Source organism: Bison bison, unplaced genomic scaffold, assembly GCF_000754665.1.
Source record: "Bison bison bison isolate TAMUID 2011002044 unplaced genomic scaffold, Bison_UMD1.0 scf7180017864362, whole genome shotgun sequence".
Lineage (NCBI taxonomy): Eukaryota > Metazoa > Chordata > Mammalia > Artiodactyla > Bovidae > Bison > Bison bison.
Window position 1 is genome coordinate 2,052,817 of NW_011494934.1, and position 19,923 is coordinate 2,072,739.

The following is a 19,923-nucleotide window of genomic DNA, read 5'->3' on the forward strand; positions in this document are numbered from 1 at the left end:
TCTCCTTTGCTTTTTGCTTCTCTTCTTTTCACAGCTATTTGTAAGGCCTCCCCAGACAGCCATTTTGCTTTTTTGCATTTCTTTTCCATGGGCATGGTCATGATCCCTGTCTCCTGTACAATGCCACGAACCTCCGTCCATAGTTCATCAGGCACTCTATCAGATCTAGTCCCTTAAATCTATTTCTCACTTCCACTGTATAATCATAAGGGATTTGATTTAGGTCATACCTGAATGGTCTAGTGGTTTTCCCTACTTTCTTCAATTTATTGTTAAAATCTTAACTATTAATAGAAAATACCCATTTGGCAAAGTCAGACATCAAAAACAATATCAAATATTCCAAGGGGTAACTTGAGGAAGCAAGGCTGATAAGATCACACTAAAAAAAACCTTCCATTTAAAATTTGACTTTATTCACCAAATATAGTAACTTGATATAAAATTAAAGCATTAAGTGTAGAGGAAGAGGACGAAATGGATGTCACTAATTAAGCGAGTGATGAACAGTCTAATTTCAGGCACCTGTACAGAAAATCCCAACATGTTCCTTCCTCTCTGTCAATCCAGCACTTTAGGATTCATCGCTGGCCATGGAGCTTAGAGCAGGGCCAACCATGAGAAAAGAAACAGCCTTCTTAGCGAGGAAAAATGGCTGTTGAAACAAAGGGCCATGAAGTAAAGAACTGTATAGTCTGTCTTATGATCCAAACACTGCTGCCTGGCTCTGGTCCCACGGTGAGATGCATATACATCTGCATATGACTTCTCATGTGTGTGTGTATTATTGGGCTTGAAGAAATGGATTATGAGTGAGTTCAGAGTGGGACCAAGAAATACAGGGAAGGCTTTGTTTTAAGTAAAATAGTAGCCATTTGAGATAAGCAGGTTATATTGAAAAATACATGTTTCAAGAATAATATTCTGAGAAATTCTATATTGATTGGGTTAAATATGGAACTATTAATTTTATTGGCAAAGGGAATATATGAGAGGTAGCCTATGAAAAACTGTATTTTGTAATTTGAAAATTTTACTCCATAGCAAATATATTCAAAAGCACAATGTTATAGTCATGTAGGAATGTTTTCTGTAGATTCTGAAATTTCAACTGAAATAATATTTTTATTTCAGTGATGCAGAAACAATAAGGAGATATCTAATTGCTGCTATACATAAGACATTTACTGATTTTAAAGTATTTAATAAACATTTTTTTAAAAAGACAAAAATCAAAGAAGAATTTGGCTCATACAAATTTTTACTTCCAACAGCAAAGATGTATGAATGCCAAAAAGCCTACAGTTTTCATAGCAGCAGGGGAAAAAAAGGAAATTGCAAACTGTAAAATTCTGAATCAATGGGATATGACAATCTTCTCTGCTTTTTTTCCCCTTCCCTTTCTAACTACCCCTTCTCAAGCCTTCTATGATTTTCAGAGTTCAGTTCATTTCCACACCTAATCTCTTAAATGATGGTATTTCTCAAGATTTCACTTAGAAATCTTCTCTGTTTTAACCCCGTACTTGTTTCACATTATTTGTATTTATGGATGACTATACATGCTGACTTCCAGTCTTTTTATTAGCTCATATTTCCTTTATCAACTTCAGGACGATACTTCTGGAGTTTACCTTTCATCTACATCTGGGCATCTCACACACTTACTATACCCAAAACAAAACTTTTTACTTGTCTCCCACCCCCGCACCATGCCACACACATAATTTCTCCTCAAAAAATTTGTATCTTGATCAATGATTCTCTTCATTGATCCACCTGCTTATGCTATAAACTGAAGAGTTATTTTATTGTCTTTTTATCCTAATCTTTTATGTGCTTGCTTGGTCATTCATGCCTGACTGTGCAACCCCATGGACTGTAGCCCACAAAGCTCCTCTGTCCATGGGATTTTCCTGGCAAAAATACTGGAGTGGGTTACCATTTCCTCTTCCAGGGAATCTTCTCGACCCAGGGATTGAACCCATGTCTCTTGGTTCTCATGTATTTTCTGCAATTTTTTTCTTTACAGCTGAGCCACTGGGGAAGCTTTTGTCCTAATCCTTTAGATATGGTTAGTTACTAATTTTGGTTGACTCTGCCCCTTTAATCTCTCCTGTGTTTTCCCTACTATACTAATCCTACTTTTATTGCCCTAGTTCAGACATGTCCCATCTAAATGAGAAAAAAGAAAAATTAGACATATTTATAAAACACCCTCATGTGACACACAGAATGCAGGATGAAAAAATCTTCACTGAAATTAAATACTTAGAGTGAAAAGTAAAGAAACTCTCAGTGTTATTGCCATTGTAAATCTGCTCTGTTTCTAGTATGAAAGGCATCCTTATCCATCATGTGGCACAAACCAGAACACTGTGCTATACTTTAAACCCTCTCATTTTATTGCCATGTATAATCAACTTTCAAATGATATCAATATTATTTACTACATATTCCACAAGTGTTTGTTTTTCTTCTTCTGCACTATCACCATTATACTAGATCTGTTTTTAACTCTTACATTAACAATTACAACATAACTTTATCTCTTTTTATTCAGTATATACAATCCAATCAATTATCAACTTGGTAGAAAGAGTGATCCCATAAAATGCATTTATAGAGATATCTGAGTTGGGTCATGATGGAGTGGCTACAATCAGGATTGCTACAAACAACTATAAAAACATTCAGAATAGAAGCAACAGCTAATTAAAGAGACTAGATACACCCAATACATGGTTCAGAAAATGGAGAAAGGGAAAACGCACAAATAGAACTGGCTTTCTTCCTGCACACAGTTTGAAAACCATTTTGTGGGCTGTGAAGCCCAAGAAGAGAACATTGGTCTAAATGGATAAAAGAAATTGAATCTGGGCAATAGAAAGTTACATAGCAATTTGGGGTTGCTAAGGTTGCTAAAATTGGCAGGTCAGACCATTGGAAACAGGGAGATGAAGAGAAAGAGCCCTGTAAATCTTGGGAGTTTTGTTCCTGTCTGTATCCAAATCCTTTGAACTAAGTTTGATTACTCATTACTTGGATGAAATGCACTTGATCATGATTTATAATCCTTTTTTTCTTCCTTTTGCTGTGGATAGAAGGAAAAGCCAGTGGATTTTTTTTATATTTAATTTTTAACTAATAGACATTCATTTTAGAGCATTTTTGGATTTAGAGAAAAAGTAAACAGATATTACAGAGTTCCTATATCTCTCTGCCACTCCAAATTTTCCCCATTATTAATATTTTGCAGTCAAATGGTGCACTATTTTTTTGTTGTTGTTGTTTCATAATATTATTATTAATTTTATTTATTTATTTTTATTTTTATTTTTTTTCAGCACACAGGTTCTTTATTGCCTTTCCCCTGGGCTAAGCCAGCACAAAGTCCTTCTGGAGCCCCAAGCTCACAGCAGGAATGGGAGGTGAGAGGGGCCAGGCCAACAGGAAGCCCTGCTCCAATGTCTGGGTCAGGGAAAAACAGCCTTGTACTTTGGTCCTCTTGAGGCTTGAAGGGCCTGTTTAGCTATGATCACGGAGCTGAGGGGAAGGCAGGGCTGACCAGAGAAATCGCTATATATACAGTATATAGTAACAATATTTTATAAATTATACTCCATCTTTCAGCGAACTAAAATGGACTGGAATGGGTGAATTTAACTCATGAACATTATATCTACTACTGTGGGCAGGAATCCCTTAGAAGAAGTGGAGTAGCCATCATGGTCAACAAAAGAGTCTGAATGCAGTACTTGGATACAATCTCAAAAATGACAGAATGATCACTGTTCATTTCCAAGGCAAACCATTCAATATCACAGTAATCCAAGTCTATGCCCCAACCAGTAACGCTAAAGAAGCTGAAGTTGAACAGTTCTATGAAGACCTACAAAACCTTTTAGAACTAAAACCCCAAAAAAGATAGGGGACTGGAACGCAAAAGTAGGAAGTCAAGAAACACCTGGAGTAACAGGCAAATTTGGCCTTGGAATACAGAATGAAGCAGGGCAAAGGCTAATAGAGTTTTGCCAAGAGAACGCACGGGTCATAGCAAGCACCTTCTTCCAATAACACAAGAGAAGACTCTACACATGGACATCACCAGATGGTCAACACCGAAATCAGACTGATTATATTCTTTGCAGCCAGAGATGAAGAAGCTCTATACAGTCAGCAAAAACAAGACTAAGAACTGACTGTGGCTCAGATCATGAACTCCTTATTGCCAAATTCAGACTTAAATTGAAGAAAGTGGGGAAAACCACTAGACCATTCAGGTATGACCTGAATCAAATCCTTTATGATTATATAGTGGAAGTGAGAAATAGATTTAAGGGCCTAGATCTGATAGACAGAGTGCCTGATGAACTACGGATGGAGGTTCGTGGCATTGTACAGGAGACAGGGATCATGACCATGCCCATGGAAAAGAAATGCAAAAAAGCAAAATGGCTGTCTGGGGAGGCCTTAAAAATAGCTGTGAAAAGAAGAGAAGTGACAAGCAAAGGAGAAAAGGAAAGATATAAGCATCTGAATGCAGAGTTCCAAAGAATAGCAAGGAGAGATAAGAAAGCCTTACTCAGCGGTCAATGCAAAGAAATAGAGGAAAAAACAGAATGGGAAAGACTAAAGGTCTCTTCAAGAAAATTAGAGATACCAAGGGGACATGTCATGCAAAGATGGGCTCGATAAAGGACAGAAATGGTAGGGACCTAACAGAAGCAGAAGATATTAAAAAGAGGTGGCAAGAATACACAGAAGAACTGTACAAAAAAGATCTTCATGACCCAGATAATCACAATGGTGTGATCACTCACCTAGAGCCAGACATCCTGGAATGTGAAGCCAAGGGGCCTTAGAAAGCATCACTATGAACAAAGCTAGTGGAGGTGATGAAATTCCAGTTGAGCTATTTCAAATCCTGGAAGATGATGCTGTGAAAGTGGCACACTCAATATGCCAGGAAATTTGGAAAACTCAGCAGTGGCCACAGGACTGGAAAAGGTCAGTTTTCATTCCAATCCCAAAGAAAGGCAATGCCCAAGAATGCTCAGTGCATGAGTGCACTTATCTCACATTCTAGTAAAGAATGCCCAAAATTCTCCAAGCCAGGCTTCAGCAATACGTGAACTGTGAACTTCTAGATGTTCAGCTTGGTTTTAGAAAAGGCAGAGGAACCAGAGATCAAATTAGCAGCATCCTCTGGATCATCGAAAAAGCAAGAAATTTCCAGAAAACCATCTATTTCTGCTTTATTGACTATGCCAAAACCTTTGACTGTGTGGATCACAATAAACTGTGGAAAATTCTCAAGGAGATGGGAATATCAGACCACCTGACCTGTATCTTGAGAAACGTGTATGCAGGTTCAGAAGCAACAGTTAGAACTGGCCATGGAACAACAGACTGGTTCCAAATAGGAAAAGGAGTACATCAAAGCTGTGTATTGTCACCCTGCTTATTTAACTTATATGCAGAGAATATCATGAGAAACGCTCCGCTGGAAAAGAAGCACAAGCTGGAATCAAGATTGCCGGGAGAAATATCAATAACTTCAGATGTGGAGATGACACCACCCATATGGCAGAAAGTGAAGAGACACTAAAAAGCTTCTTGATGAAAGTGAAAGAGGAGAGTGAAAAATTTGGCTTAAAGCTCAACATTCAGAAAACTAAGATCATGGCATTTGGTCCCATCACTTCAGATGGGGAAATATGTAGATAGGGAAACAGTGTCAGACTTTATTTTTCTGGGCTTCAAAATCACTGCAAATGGTGATTGCAGCCATGAAATTAAAAGACGCTTACTCCTTGGAAGGAAAGTTATGACCAACCTAGATAGCATATTGAAAAGCAAAGACATTATTTTGCCAACAAAGGTCCACTTAGTCAAGGCAATGGTCTTCCCAGTGGTCATGTATGGATGTGAGAGTTGGACTGTGAAGAAAGCTGAACACCGAAGAATTGATGCTTTTGAACTGTGGTGTTGGAGAAGACTCTTGAGAGTCCTTTGGACTGTAAGGAGATCCAACCAGTCCATTTTAAAGGAGGTCATAACCTAGGTGTTCTTTGTAAGGACTGACGCTGAAGCTGAAACTCCAGTACTTTGGCCACCTCATGAGAAGAGTTGACTTATTGGAAAAGACCCTGATGCTGGGAGGGATTGGGGGCAGGAGGAGAAGGGGATGACAGAGGATGAGATGGCTGGATGGCATCACCATTACTATAATCCATGTGGGCTACATTATATCTTTGTATCTTATTTATTTACACCTAGTAGTTTGTAGCTTTAATCCCCTATCCCTACATTTCTCCTCCCCAGAAACCCTGTCCTCTTGGTAACCACTAGCTTGTCCTCTGTATCTGAGTGTCTGTTGTTTTATTACCTCCATTTATTTATTTTTTAGATTCCACATATAAATGAAAACACAGTATTTTCCTTTCTCTATAAGACTTATTTCACTAATCATAATAGCCTCCAGGTCCATCTGTGATATTGCAAATGGCAAAATTTCTTTCTGTCTTAATAGTTGTGTGTACACACACACACACACACACACACACACACACATATACATGCATGAATGCTCAGTCATTTCCATCTCACTGAACTCTTTTCTACCCTATGGATTGTAGCCCTCCAGGCTCCTCTTCCATGGGGATTCTCCAGGCAAGAATACTGGAGTAGGTTGCCATGTCCTCCTCCAGGGGTCTTTTAGACCCAGAGATCAAACCTATATCTCCTATGTCTCCTGCATTGGCATGCAGGTTATTTTTTACCACTAGTGCCACCTGTGAAGCTATATATATATATATATATATATATATGTAGATATATATACTGGAAAAGGCAATGGCACCCCACTCCAGTACTCTTGCCTGTGAAATCCCATGGATGGAGGAGCCTAGTAGGCTGCAGTCCATGGGGTCACTAAGAGTCGGACACGACTGAGCGACTTCACTTTCACTTTTCACTTTCATGCATTGGAGAAGGAAATGGCAACCCACTCCAGTGTTCCTGCCTGGAGAATCCCAGGGGCGGGGGAGCCTGGTGGGCTGCCGTCTATGGGGTCGCACAGAGTCGGATACAACTGAAGCTACTTAGCAGCAGATATATATACACACATATATACACACAATTACTTCTTTATCCATTCATCTGTTGAGAGACATTAAAGTTGCTTCCATATCTTGGTGACTGTAAATAATATTGCTGTGAACATTGGAGGACATATACTTTCTAAATTAGTTCTTTCTTTTGTTTGGTTATATACCCAGGAGTAGAATTGCTGGGTCATATGGTAGTTCTATTTTTAGTGTTTTGAGAAAAATCCATACTGTTCTTCACAGTGTCTGGACTAGATGATGAACTAATATTGATGTATTAGTATTAACAGAAGTCCATAGTTTACATAGAATTCACTCTGTGTCATATAGTTCTATGGTTTTTGACAAATGTATCATGTTATGCATATGCTATCAGAGAATTACTCTGAACAGCACTATGGCTTTGCCCTTTCCAGAATATCATATTATTGGAATCACTTGATGGGCAGCATTTTCATACTACTTTTGTTCTTTTAGCAATAACTATTTAAAACTCTTCCATGTCTTTTTGTTGTTTGATAGCCCATTTTATATATTGCTGAATAATAATTTATTGTATGACTATACCAGGTTTTGTTTATTCAATCACCTATTGAAGAGTTTCTTGGTTGCTTCCAGTTTTTGTCAACTTTAATAAGGCTTCAATAAACATGGGTTTGCAGGCTTTTGTGTACACATCATTTTTCAACTTATTTGGATAAATACCTAGGAGTGTGAATGCTACATCATATATGTAGTAAGACTAGATTGAGCATTGTAAGAAAATACCAAAATGACTTCCAAAGTTGCATGCAAATTTACATTTTACATTCTCACCAGTTATGAATGAGAATTCCTACTGCTTCTCATCCTTGTTAGCATTTGGTATTGTCAGTGGTTTGGATTTTAGCCATTGTAATAGGTATGCAGTGGTATTTCATTGTTTTAACTTGTAATTCCCTAATATCACATTTTGTTTTATCTTATGAAACCAACTTTATATTTTATTGTATTTTCACTGTTTTTCCTATTTTATTCTTTTATCCTCTAACCTTTCATTTATCTTTTTCTAGTTCATGTTCCATTTGCTTTGTTTTTCCTATTTTTTTTTAAGTGAAATCTTCAATAATTGATTTTGGAGTTTTCTTTCTTCCTAATACAAATTCTTAAAGCTCTAAATTGCCATTCAAGCAATAATAGATTTTGACATGTTAATTTTTGTTTTCATTCAGTTCAAAATATTTTCTTACTTGCATCTTACTTTCCTCTTTGATTCATGATTATATCAGAGAAGGAAATGGCAACCCACTCCAGCGTTCTTGCCTTAAGAATCCCAGGAACAGAGGAGCCTGGTGGGCTGCTGTCTATGGGGTCACACAGAGTCGGACATGACTGAAGCAACTTAGCAGCAGTAGCAGTATACTGTTAAAGTTCCAGTTATATTTGCCAATTCTCTTTTTGTTTATGACTACTTTTGATTTTTAAATTAATTCCATTTGGTTAGAGAACATACTTTGCATGGTTTAAATCATTTTACGTTTATAGAAATTTGTTTTATGGCCTAGAATATGGTCTGTTCTGGATGGTGGGAGCAGCTCCAGCCAAGAAGTCTACAGACTCCTATTATTCTTGGTTGGAGTTATGTTAGCTTACTTTTAAACTTCTTATTGTTGCTTGCCTTGATCAATTTTTAGATCCCTGAAATTATTTTTATTTTATTTTGTAGTTTTGTTCTTTATTTGGTGGGGGGAAAGATTTGCTAGTTTCTTCATGACACCAGAGTCAGAAGTTGTCCCTTGGTGACACTTATATCTATATGAGTAGAGTATATAAACTCAACCTTTGTTCTTTATGGATTTATAATCAAACTGTACGTGTTTAACTTCCTCATAAGCTGGGTTTTAGCATGATTTTATGTCAACTGCTGGTGCATTTAGAAATTGGCCTTATCTCTGGAAGATTGGTATTTCAATATAACTTAGGTTTTTGTCCAGTAAATCATAGTAAAAAGTCTCAAGATGCTTGGCTTTTGGGCACAATATTATTCTATAATAACAAATTCAACAGCTTACTTTGTCTTTCGATTCATCAGGGATAAATTGACTGAAATTAAGTCTTCTGCCTTAAGTTCTCTTTAGGACTTATACTACAAATTGAATGTTAATTGCATTCATGCATTTGACACCATCCATAGTTTGAGAAAAAAATCCCTTTTACAGAACTATGAGTTCTTAATTCCACAGGCTTTGCTCTTCTTAACTGTGTAAGAGCTTTTTTTTTTTTTTTTAATGGCATCCTTTTCTAAAGATGCTCTGAGAAATGATGTTCCAGGAAGGACTCTGTTAAAAGTTCCATATTCAAGTATATGTGGAAAATGCTACATAGGATATTATATTCTTGGGATTTAAAATTTTTCATTAGAATACTGAAGTCTTTGAAAAGCCTGGGGAAACTTAGACTTGTTTAACATTTCTTAAGCAGTATGACGATGAAGCAATGATCTTCAAGGGTTTGACAATAGACACATGCCCTGGCATCATGGATACTGGTTCATAAGACTCTCAAGACTGTGTTTTCAATATTTAAAAGTCTGTGGTCTTTGTGAAAGTGTTCTTCAATTTTCCTACATTGCATTATTGATTTGTTTCACATTTAAATGAAAACACTAAGCAACTGCTTTTGTTAGTAAGAGAAAATGTCTAGTAAAGTTTCAATTTTGCTTTGACTAGCTTGATAGGATATTGATAACTTTAAAGGCAAGACAGAATACCACAGAGAATATCATTGCTTTTTCCTCCTCTCTAAGACATCATGAAGTTTCATTAAATAAATGTAAAACTGTGCAAAGTGAATTTTAGAGTTATGTTTCTAGTATTGAATACTAATATTAAGGCAAAGTAGAATATTCAAATAGAAATTTAAATATTAGCCACCAATAATTCCTACTTATTTAACTCTCTGCTGACTCCAATAGGAGAGTATTGAAAACAATTTTTTTTGGTCAAAATGATAGAGTTCAGACTTACCTCTTTTTTTTTCCTTTGAAAAATGGTGTTACATAAACATTATTCTTTTCTTAACATAATCCATGCATTACCATGGTTTACACATGGTGAAAGCTAAAATAAGGATATGAAATGTTGTTTTATGCCCTTGAGATATTAATATATAGATTTAGTTTCATTAACTCAATAGTGGTTATTTCAGGGAACTGTTTTAAAGTACTATTTAAAATATAATTTGGGTTAAATATTTACTGTGTCTTCACAGTTAATTACAAATAAATTATTATGTTATTTAACTTATTTGAAAAATTCTCTTGAGGTAATATGTAGATTTTGTGATTACAAGACACACACATACACACAAACAGGGAGATGGAAATCGTTAATGACTTGGGATTCTCAAACTAATAGAATCTGTATAGCATATTTCTTTGGACTGAAAAAAAAAAAAAGACTTTTCCCAAAGATAGTTATGTGCCTATCTGTTAGGAAAATTGCAGTGAAAGTTTGTGTTGCACTGTGTACATTTTAGATACCACAGTGTAAGGGACGTCTACTTAGATGTGCTGTTATTGTACCCTGCGAAATCCATACAACCACTGACAGTGGAATTACTTATTCTTACTCCTCAAAGCTAAACTTCACACAGCGTTTAATTGATTTATACCTACCCTGCCTCGTTACAGGTTCGCTTTGAGAATGTTTTCATATAGGAGCGCTTTGCGTTTTGTTCTTCAGTGTGGCCAGTCTTTTCTACCCTGATTATCAAAGGCCATCAGTCAAATGCCCTTTTTTTGGTCACAAACAAAATTGAAACTCTGAACTTACTACTCCAAACAGTGTCCTAGATAGAGCAACCTGTGAGACTAACACAATTTAAATCCTACTGAGAACAAACACAGGAAATCTTAAAGGAAAAGATTCAGATGGTTCTTCCTGGATGTGATCATGCTTTGAGGAGATTGTTTCTTTGCTTTGCACAATTTATATTTCAGTAGATACATTAAAAAGAATTTCACAGTTGCCTAAAAATCTAAATATTTTAGAGAGTTACAAAATCAGAATAGTCTTTTAATCACTACTTTCAGGTTAAAAAAAAAAAAATCTATAAGCATTATTGTGTTATGGCCCAAAGCTCTTCCCCAGTAAGATCTCCTACCAAAATCCGATTTGAAACAGAGAAAGACAGTGAACGTTAGCAGTCCTTTTTTCGCCCAAGCATTATCTTCTATAGGAGGTATGATAGGAAATAAACTTGCAGAAATCACTATAGGTGCTTGAATGCAATTATGCATGCAAAATATACTGCCACTGTGATGAAGCGTCTTTGAGTCTCCAAATTAAAATCGTGTTTTCTATTTAAATCCCTGTGAAATATAAAGCTATATCAAAAGTGCACAAGCTTTTCAGAAAGTGGTTTCATTTAGTTCAACAAATATTTATATCAGAAGCAAGTTTTAAATACAATCCCCTATGAGGGAACAGCTGAGTGGCACCACTAACCACTGTTTTCCCTTAGGCAAGCTATTAACTTAGTCTTGGACTAAGAAAGCACTAGACTAGTGATGGTTCTACTCTAATTCTAAATTTCTATGAATTAAAGTCATCTGTAATAACCAGCTAGCAGCTTTTATTGGAAAAAGTTAAAACCAGGTTTGAGATTTCTCTCTTACCATGTTGGGTAGTTGCCTCCATTTTGCTGGAGCAAACTGTCACAGAGATGGAATTACTGAATTAGAAGATTTTAGAGTTGAAAGGATTTTTAGAGATAATTAACCCAATGCCCTTATTTTATAGACAGAAAATGAAAGCTGGAATGGTTGGGTGCTCTGCCTGACTCTCAGGATCGCAAGTCTCAACTTCCAGGTAACATTTGCCTTATAGAGAAGATTTGCAGGTAATGGCTTTTGCCTTACTGAGCAAGAGTTAGTAAGTTGCACCATCCCAATGCGTTAGGTCTCTTTCTGTTTGGATGAAGAAAAAAAAAAAAAATCCTACAGCTATATTCTTATCTTTTTAGGAGATGAAGGGGAAAAATTAAGACCTTCTGTTAAATTACATCTAATGACCCTTTCCATCATCTCAAAAACCTGTCAAATGAAGGAGAAAATCACTGTCTACAAGTAGAGTGCAAAGAAAGTTTTTAAATTCACCATGTGTAAAGAAAATTGAAACTCTAAACTTGGGGTCATGATCTTTGTAAGTTCATAGGGACTGCTTTTACAACATTCCAAAAGTCATCTTGAGATCCTAACAGTATATCCCAAATCTCTTGATCCACTTTTCCCACCATTTAGTAGTGAGATAAAGACAATAATTCATATCTATCCTTACTTTGGATTTAGTGCCCAGGATAAGAGTTCTGGATAAAAGGCTACACTAATTCTTTCTTTGCTGTGGCCATGGGCTTCCTCTGCTCTTGGGCAATTGCCCTTCCCTCTCTCCTGAGTACTTTTAATACATTCTTGGCCACCCTAATCCTTAAACATTTCTCTGAATGGGACCTTCATCTACTTTCTCTAAGGAAACCTGGATCTCTTATATGCTCACTGATTTTTCTAAATCTCCCCAACCGCAAAAGAGCTGGAGGTGGGTTCATGGTGTTAATTGCTCCCTTTGCTGCTTCAGGATCAGCACTCCACCACCTCGATGAGAAAACAAATCCTGTCATTAGGGGCTTGGACAATCCAACTGCTTCTCAAGCACTTCCTTGCAGGCATTATCCCCACATGCAAACTGATGCAACATTCCCATAGGAGAGAGTTGGGAACAAGAGAGAGGAAAAAGATCAAGGAAAAGGGAGCAAAAGTAAAGGTAGGCTCCTGAGGCACGCAACTTCTGCACAGACTTAGTTTTGCAGCCGCCTTGGACAAGACAGCATCTGCAGTTTCCTATGGGACTGAGCTGTCCACACTCTGTTCTTTGGGGATCTTGCTTCTATCTTATACAGCTTGTTGTTGCTTGGCTAAACCAACCTTTGCTAGAATTATTGATACAAAAGTGGGGATATGATTGTGCACTATATAGGGAGTTCTTACACTGAACTGTGCCTCAGATCCATATTTACTAGCAATGCCAGCGTTCTGCATTCAGTTTCTTCTATCACTTACCAGAGGTGTTCTGTTCTCTTTTATTCTCACTTGTGTTTTTAATTCAGTGTATTCAGGTTCAGGGCCTTCCCCAATGGTTCAGTGGTAAAGAGTCCACCTGCAGTGCAGGAGACACGGGTTTGATTCTTGGAGTGGGAGGATCCCCTGGAGAAGGAAGTGGCAACCCATTCCTGTCTTCTTGCCTGGGAAGCCCCATGGACAAAGGAGCCTGGCAGGCTGCAGTCCCTGGGGTCACACAAGAATTGGACATGACTTAGAGAGTAAATAACAACAAATAAAAATAATAAATGTTTGTATAGAGTCTGGACAAATATACATAAACCCATATAACCACTAAACTGTAAAGAATAAAGAAATCATTCAACACTTGAAATAGGTGCACATATATACACAGCTGAGCTTACTGCTTATTTTCAGGTGGGGGATTTGGGGTAAGCAGAGCAGAATGCAATCTTATACAGTGTGTCTGGGAAGTATGTGTGTTTAGTTGTTCAGTTGTGTCTGACTCTTTGTGACCCCATGGACTGTAGCCCACCAGGCTCTTCTGTCCAGGGGACTTCCCAGGCAAGAATACTGGAGTGGGTAGCCATTGCCTTCTCCAGGGGATCTTCCTGACTCAGGGATTAAACTCAGGTCTCCTGCATTGCAGATGGATTCTTTACCATCTGAGCCACCAGGGAAGCCCTTGGGAAGCATGCTGCTGCTGCTAAGTCGCTTCAGTCATGTCCGACTCTGTGAGACCCCATAGACAGCAGACCACCAGGCTCCCCCGTCCCTGGGATTCTCTAGGCAAGAATACTGGAGTGGGTTGCCATTTCCTTCTCCAATGCATGAAAGTGAAAAGTGAAAGTGAAGTCGCTCAGTCGTGTCCGACTCTTAGCGACCCCATTGACTGCAGCCTACCAGGCTCCTCCATCCATGGGATTTTCCAGGCAAGAGTACTGGAGTGGGGTGCCATCGCTTTCTCCTTGGGAAGCACAGAGTTCAATAATTAATGTCGTTGAAGTTCAGAGACATGGATGACTTAACATTACTGTAGATAGGTAAGACCGCTGGTGATTGGCTGCTGCTGCTACTGCTGCTAAGTCACTTCAGTCGTGTCTGACTCTGTGCGACCACAGAGACGGCAACCCACCAGGCTCCCCTGTCCCTGGGATTCTCCAGGCAAGAACACTGGAGTGGGTTGCCATTTCCTTCTCCAATGCATGGAAGTGAAAAGTGAAAAGAGTTCAATACTTAATGTCATTGAAGTTCAGAGACATGGATGACTTAACATGACTGTAGGTAGGTAAGACCGCTGGTGATTGGCTAGCTCTCAGAATTGTGTTCAGTGGAAAGAATCTCTTCCTGAAGCGCTGCCTATCAGAAAAGAAGGGCTTTTCTGTTTGGTTGGCTTGCATAACCATGTTTACAGAGGTGAGTTGTCATTGGTTGATTAAGCACGTTTAAAACTGGCTCCATGGGTAAATGTTTATGATGACTAAAAGGCTGTCACTTATTTATGGATAAAGTTAAGAATGAGTTCTGGTTGCTCTTATTACCATGGAAACAAACAACTGATTTTATTTCGAATTTTTTCCTACAGTGCAGGACATTTTTTATTCATAGTTCTCCATTTTGTTTCTTTCACCACCAACTGGAATAAAGCGCATCGGGAATCACTCAGCTCTTCCTCACTGTAGCTGATTTCCTTCAAGATGAGGTTGATTTTCAGATCTCCTTTAAGGTGAAGTTTGTTAGTACATGTATGGTTCTTGGTTGGATTATTGATCAGTATGATTATATTCTGCTTCTTTGAGCTGTTTTTTGGGTCATCTATCAGGATAGAGACCACATACAAACATTTAAGGTTATGGACAATAGATATCATTAAAAAACAATTCTGAGAAAAACAAAAAGCTATGAAATGGAAAGACATTTTAGAATTAATACATCTTTCTAGCTTGCTCAGGAATGCAGATCCCAATGATTCTCTGAGTCTACTTAAGTAACTAGCCTGACTTTCATTTTCATTTAGATACAGATACATTTTATAAGTTGTGTTATTAATAATTCAGATATGACAAAATAAGCTAATCATGGCACAGATCATATCTTTCCCTTTACTAAGGGAAACTTAGTAAAAGAAACTCCTATGTTGTCCACTTGTTTATATAAGGAATTTAAACTTAATTTTGTGCTATATTGCTTATTAGAACATTCAAATTACAGACCCCTTTTGAGTTGCCTAACTACTCTGTGGTCTGTTCCACTGGTCATTATTTCTATACAAAGGACTTCATAACATATAAATCTGAAGACGAGCAGAAGATATTAGGGAGTTATCCACTTGGAGTAGCCTAAGAGCCTTGCAGGATAAAAAGCTTTGGTTCTCTGCGGACACTGAAAGAGCCTAGATTTTCACATAGGATAAAGAACACAGGTGCTTCCTGCACAAAGTGAATAACTTTTGTGAAGATGTAAGTATACTGTTTTTAAGGTTTTGTTGAGACATTCATTTTGGCATCCCCCAAATGTCCTATCCTCTTCTTCTGATGCCCTAGAGTTGCATTATCTGCAAGAAATTTGTTATTAGGAAAATCAGGTGGCCAAAGTATTGTTTTGGAGTTTCAGCTTCAACATCAGTCCTTCCCATGAATATTTAGGACTGTTCTCTTTTAGGATCAACTGCTTTGATCTCCTTGCAGGCCAAGGGACTCTCAAGAGTCTTCTCCAACACCACAGTTCAAATGCATCAATTCTTTGGCACTCAGCTTTCTTTATAGTCCATCTCTCACATCCATGCCTGACTACTGGAAAAACCATAGCTTTGACTAGATGGGTCTTTGTTGGCAAAGTAATGTCTCTGCTTTTTAATATGCTGTCTAGGTTGGTCATAGCTTTTCTTTCAAAGAGCAAAAGTCTTTTAATTTCATGGCTGCAGTCACCATCTGCAGTGATTTTGGAGCCCCCCAAAATAAAGTCTGTCACTGTTTCCATTGTTTGTTCAAGTTCATCTATTTGCCATGAAGTGATGGGAGTGTGTGTGAGTGAGTGAAAGTTGCTCAGTCATGTCCAACTCTTTGCGATTCCAGGGACCATACAATCCATGGAATTCTCCAGGCCAGAATACTGGACTGGGTAGCCTTTCTCTTCTCCAGAGAATCTTTCCAACCCAGGGATCAAACTCAGGTCTCCCGCATTGCAGGTGGATTCTTTACCAGCTGAGCCACAAGGGAAGCTCAAGAATACTGGAGCCTATCCCTTCTCCAGGGAATCTTCCCAACCCAGGAATCGAACTGGGGTCTCCTGCATTGCAGGCAGATTCTTTACTGACTGAGCTATGAGGGAAGCCCAAAGTGATGGGACTGGATGTTATGATCTTAGTTTTTAGAATGTTGAGTTTTAAGCCAGCTTTTTCACTCTTCTCTTTCACTTTCATGAAGAGGGTCTTTAGTTACTCTTCAGTTTCTGCCATAAGGGTGGTGCCATCTGCATAGAATATTTTTAAAGTAAGCAATTTTATTTTATTTTAAGGGGAAAAAGGTAAATCAGAAGTATATAAACTTGTAAGTAGAAAGATACAAATAAAAGGATAAGACATAAAAGTGTGCAAAGTTGAGTGTAACAATCAGTGGTTTCCAGTATTTAGGAGAATCTCATCTTGATGATGTTGATTATGAGCTCTTTACAGTCTCTTGCTATTGTTTATTCTGAGGATCTTGGTTTAGCAATATACTTGTGGGGTTTTCTGAAGATCTCCCACTATTAGAACTTAATTTGTATAACTTACCAATTCCAGTAAAATGCCTTCTGCTATTCCAGAGGTTTCACAGTAATGAAGACATTGAATATTTTTGAGCAGAATTTATGAATAACTGCTGTTAAAATTGTCCCTTCTTATTGGATAGAATAGTTAGAATATTCTACATTGAGAATAGGGTATCCAGTCTTTTAGCTACAGGCTATGCCGCTGTTGCTTTAACAGGGAGTATTTCAACCTTCCAGAAAATAAGCATACTGTTATTTGTGCATATTTATCACCCAGAAAGAAGTCATTTTAAAAAATTCAGAAAATGCTCAAATATTCTCTCAGCATTATTCCAGTCTATGCTTTGCTTTTGCACTTTCCCCCAGAATTCTGCTAGCTGTGAATGAGGCTATATTTTGTTATCGTTAAATATTTTATCCATCAGTGTTTAATATTGCAGTCATTTTGCCCTTACTGGGATGAAATGGATCACCTGGTGGAGAATTTTGACAAGCATTCATTTCAAGTTTTATCAGACGCTATCACATTACCATCCTGGCTTTGTCAGATCTTAGCCACACAAATGACCTGTTCCTATGTTTCCAAAATGATGGCTCCCTATGTTTCTTTTTGGAATTTAGAAGACAAATTTGGGTATCTATGATGGAATTTTGAACCCTTCTATGAATTTGATATATTACATGGGAGGTTCTTGCATAAAAACTTCAGACAGAGCAGACATTTTATTAATAGCAGAATGATCTGATAAAGCATTTCCCCTGTGGCCTCTTTTTACTGTGGGTGGTAGTCTTCCTTTAGGACAGTGTTTTCATGAAAATTTTTTTGTTTTGATTGTACTTTTTGGTAGCTGTTATCAGTGTATATACTCATACTATATTTTTAGTTACTTGACAAGTCCTTTGGAAGACCACAATAGAGTGACCTGAATAGATCTGACTTCTGGTAAAGAATTGATTCTACAAGATCAGTTCAGTCACTCAGCTGTGTCCGATTCTTTGTGACCCCACGGACTGCAGCATGACAGGCTTCCCTGTCCATCATCAACTCCCAGAGCTTGCTTAAACTCATGTCCATTGAGTCGGTGATGCCATCAAACCATCTCATCCTCTGTTGTCCCTTTATCCTCCTGCCTTCAATCTTCCCTAGCATCAGAGTCTTTTCCAATGAGTCAGCTCTTTGCATCAGGTGGCCAAAGTATTGGAGTTTCAGCTTCAGCACCAGTCCTTCCAATGAATACTCAGGATTAATTTCCTTTAGGATTGACTGGTTTGATTTCCTTGCAGTCCAAGGGACTCTCAATAGTCTTCTCCAACATTACAGTTCAAAAGCATCAGTTCTCGGCACTTAGCTTTCTTCATAGCCCAACTTTCACATCCATACGTGACTACTAGAAAAACCATACCTTTAACTAGATGGACCTTTGTTGGCAAAGTATCGTCTCTGCTTTTTAATATGTTGTCTAGTTTGGTCATAGCTTTTCTTCCAAGGAGCAAGTGTCTCTTAATTTCATGGCTGCAGTCACCATTTGCAGTGATTTTGGAGCCCAACAAAATAAAGTCTGACACTGTTTCCATTGTCTCCCCATCTATTTGCCATGAAGTGATGGGACCAGATGTCATGATCTTAGTTTTCTCAAGAGGTGACAACAATTCTGCAAGATGGAATAGATTAATTGCTGTATGTCCAAAGTATAATTTCTTCATATATTAACAATTAAAAAAAAACCAGTGTCACAAGGAACAGAAACAAGAACAAAAACAGCAAACCAACGTTTGTTTAGAAAATGTCCAAATGATATGTTCTTGTCATAGAAACACAGAATTCAGAAACCAATCAGAAGATTCTCCTGCATTGGGTAGGGTAAAGGAATTGCTGAAATGATATAAAAGTTCAAGTGGAACCATTATATCTAAGGGAAATTAAAGTATGATAGGGGTTTCCCTAGCAGCTCAGTGATAAAGAATTTGCCTGTAATACAGAAGAGGTGGAGATACGAGTTTGATCCCTGGGTGGGGGAAATCCCCTGGAGTAGGAAATGTCAACCTACCCCAGTGTTCTTGCCTGGAAAATTCCATGAACAGAGGAGTCTGGTGGATACAGTTCATGGGGTCACAAGGATTCAGACACAACTGAGCATGTACACATGCATGCAAAGTGTGATATGAACATTTATTTTACTAATTTAAAGACAGTAATTGCTCCAAGTTTAAATATGTAAAGTTTTAGGGAACTAATAATTTAGCCCAGAAAATGTGCAGGAAAAGAATAAACACATGTGTTTTGGAAAGATTTTATATATATACGTATATATCAGTCCAGTTCAGTCGCTCAGTCGTGTCCGACTCTTTGCAACCCCATGAATCGCAGCACGCCAGGCCTCCCTGTCCCTCACCAACTCCTGGAGTTCATTCAGACTCACGTGCATTGAGTCAGTCATGCCATCCAGCCATCTCATCCTCTGTCGTCCCCTTCTCCTCCTGCCCCCAATCCCTCCCAGCATCAGAGTCTTTTCCAATGAGTCAGCTCTTCGCATGAGGTGGCCAAAGTACTGGAGTTTCAGCTTTAGCATCATTCCCTCCAAAGAAATCCCAGGGCTGATCTCCTTCAGAATGGACTGGTTGGATCTCCGTGCAGTCCAAGGGACTCTCAAGAGCCTTCTCCAACACCACAGTTCAAAAGCATCAATTCTTCAGCGTTCAGCCTTCTTCACAGTCCAACTCTCACATCCATACATGACCACTGGAAAAACCATAGCCTTGACTAGACGGACCTTTGTTGGCAAAGTAATGTCTCTGCTTTTTAATATGCTATCTAGGTTGGTCATAACTGTCCTTCCAAGGAGTAAGCGTCTTCTAATTTCATGGCTGCAATCACCATCTGCAGTGATTTTGGAGCCCAGAAAAATAAAGTCTGACACTGTTTCCATTGTTTCCCCATCTATTTCCCATGAAGTGATGGGGCCAGAT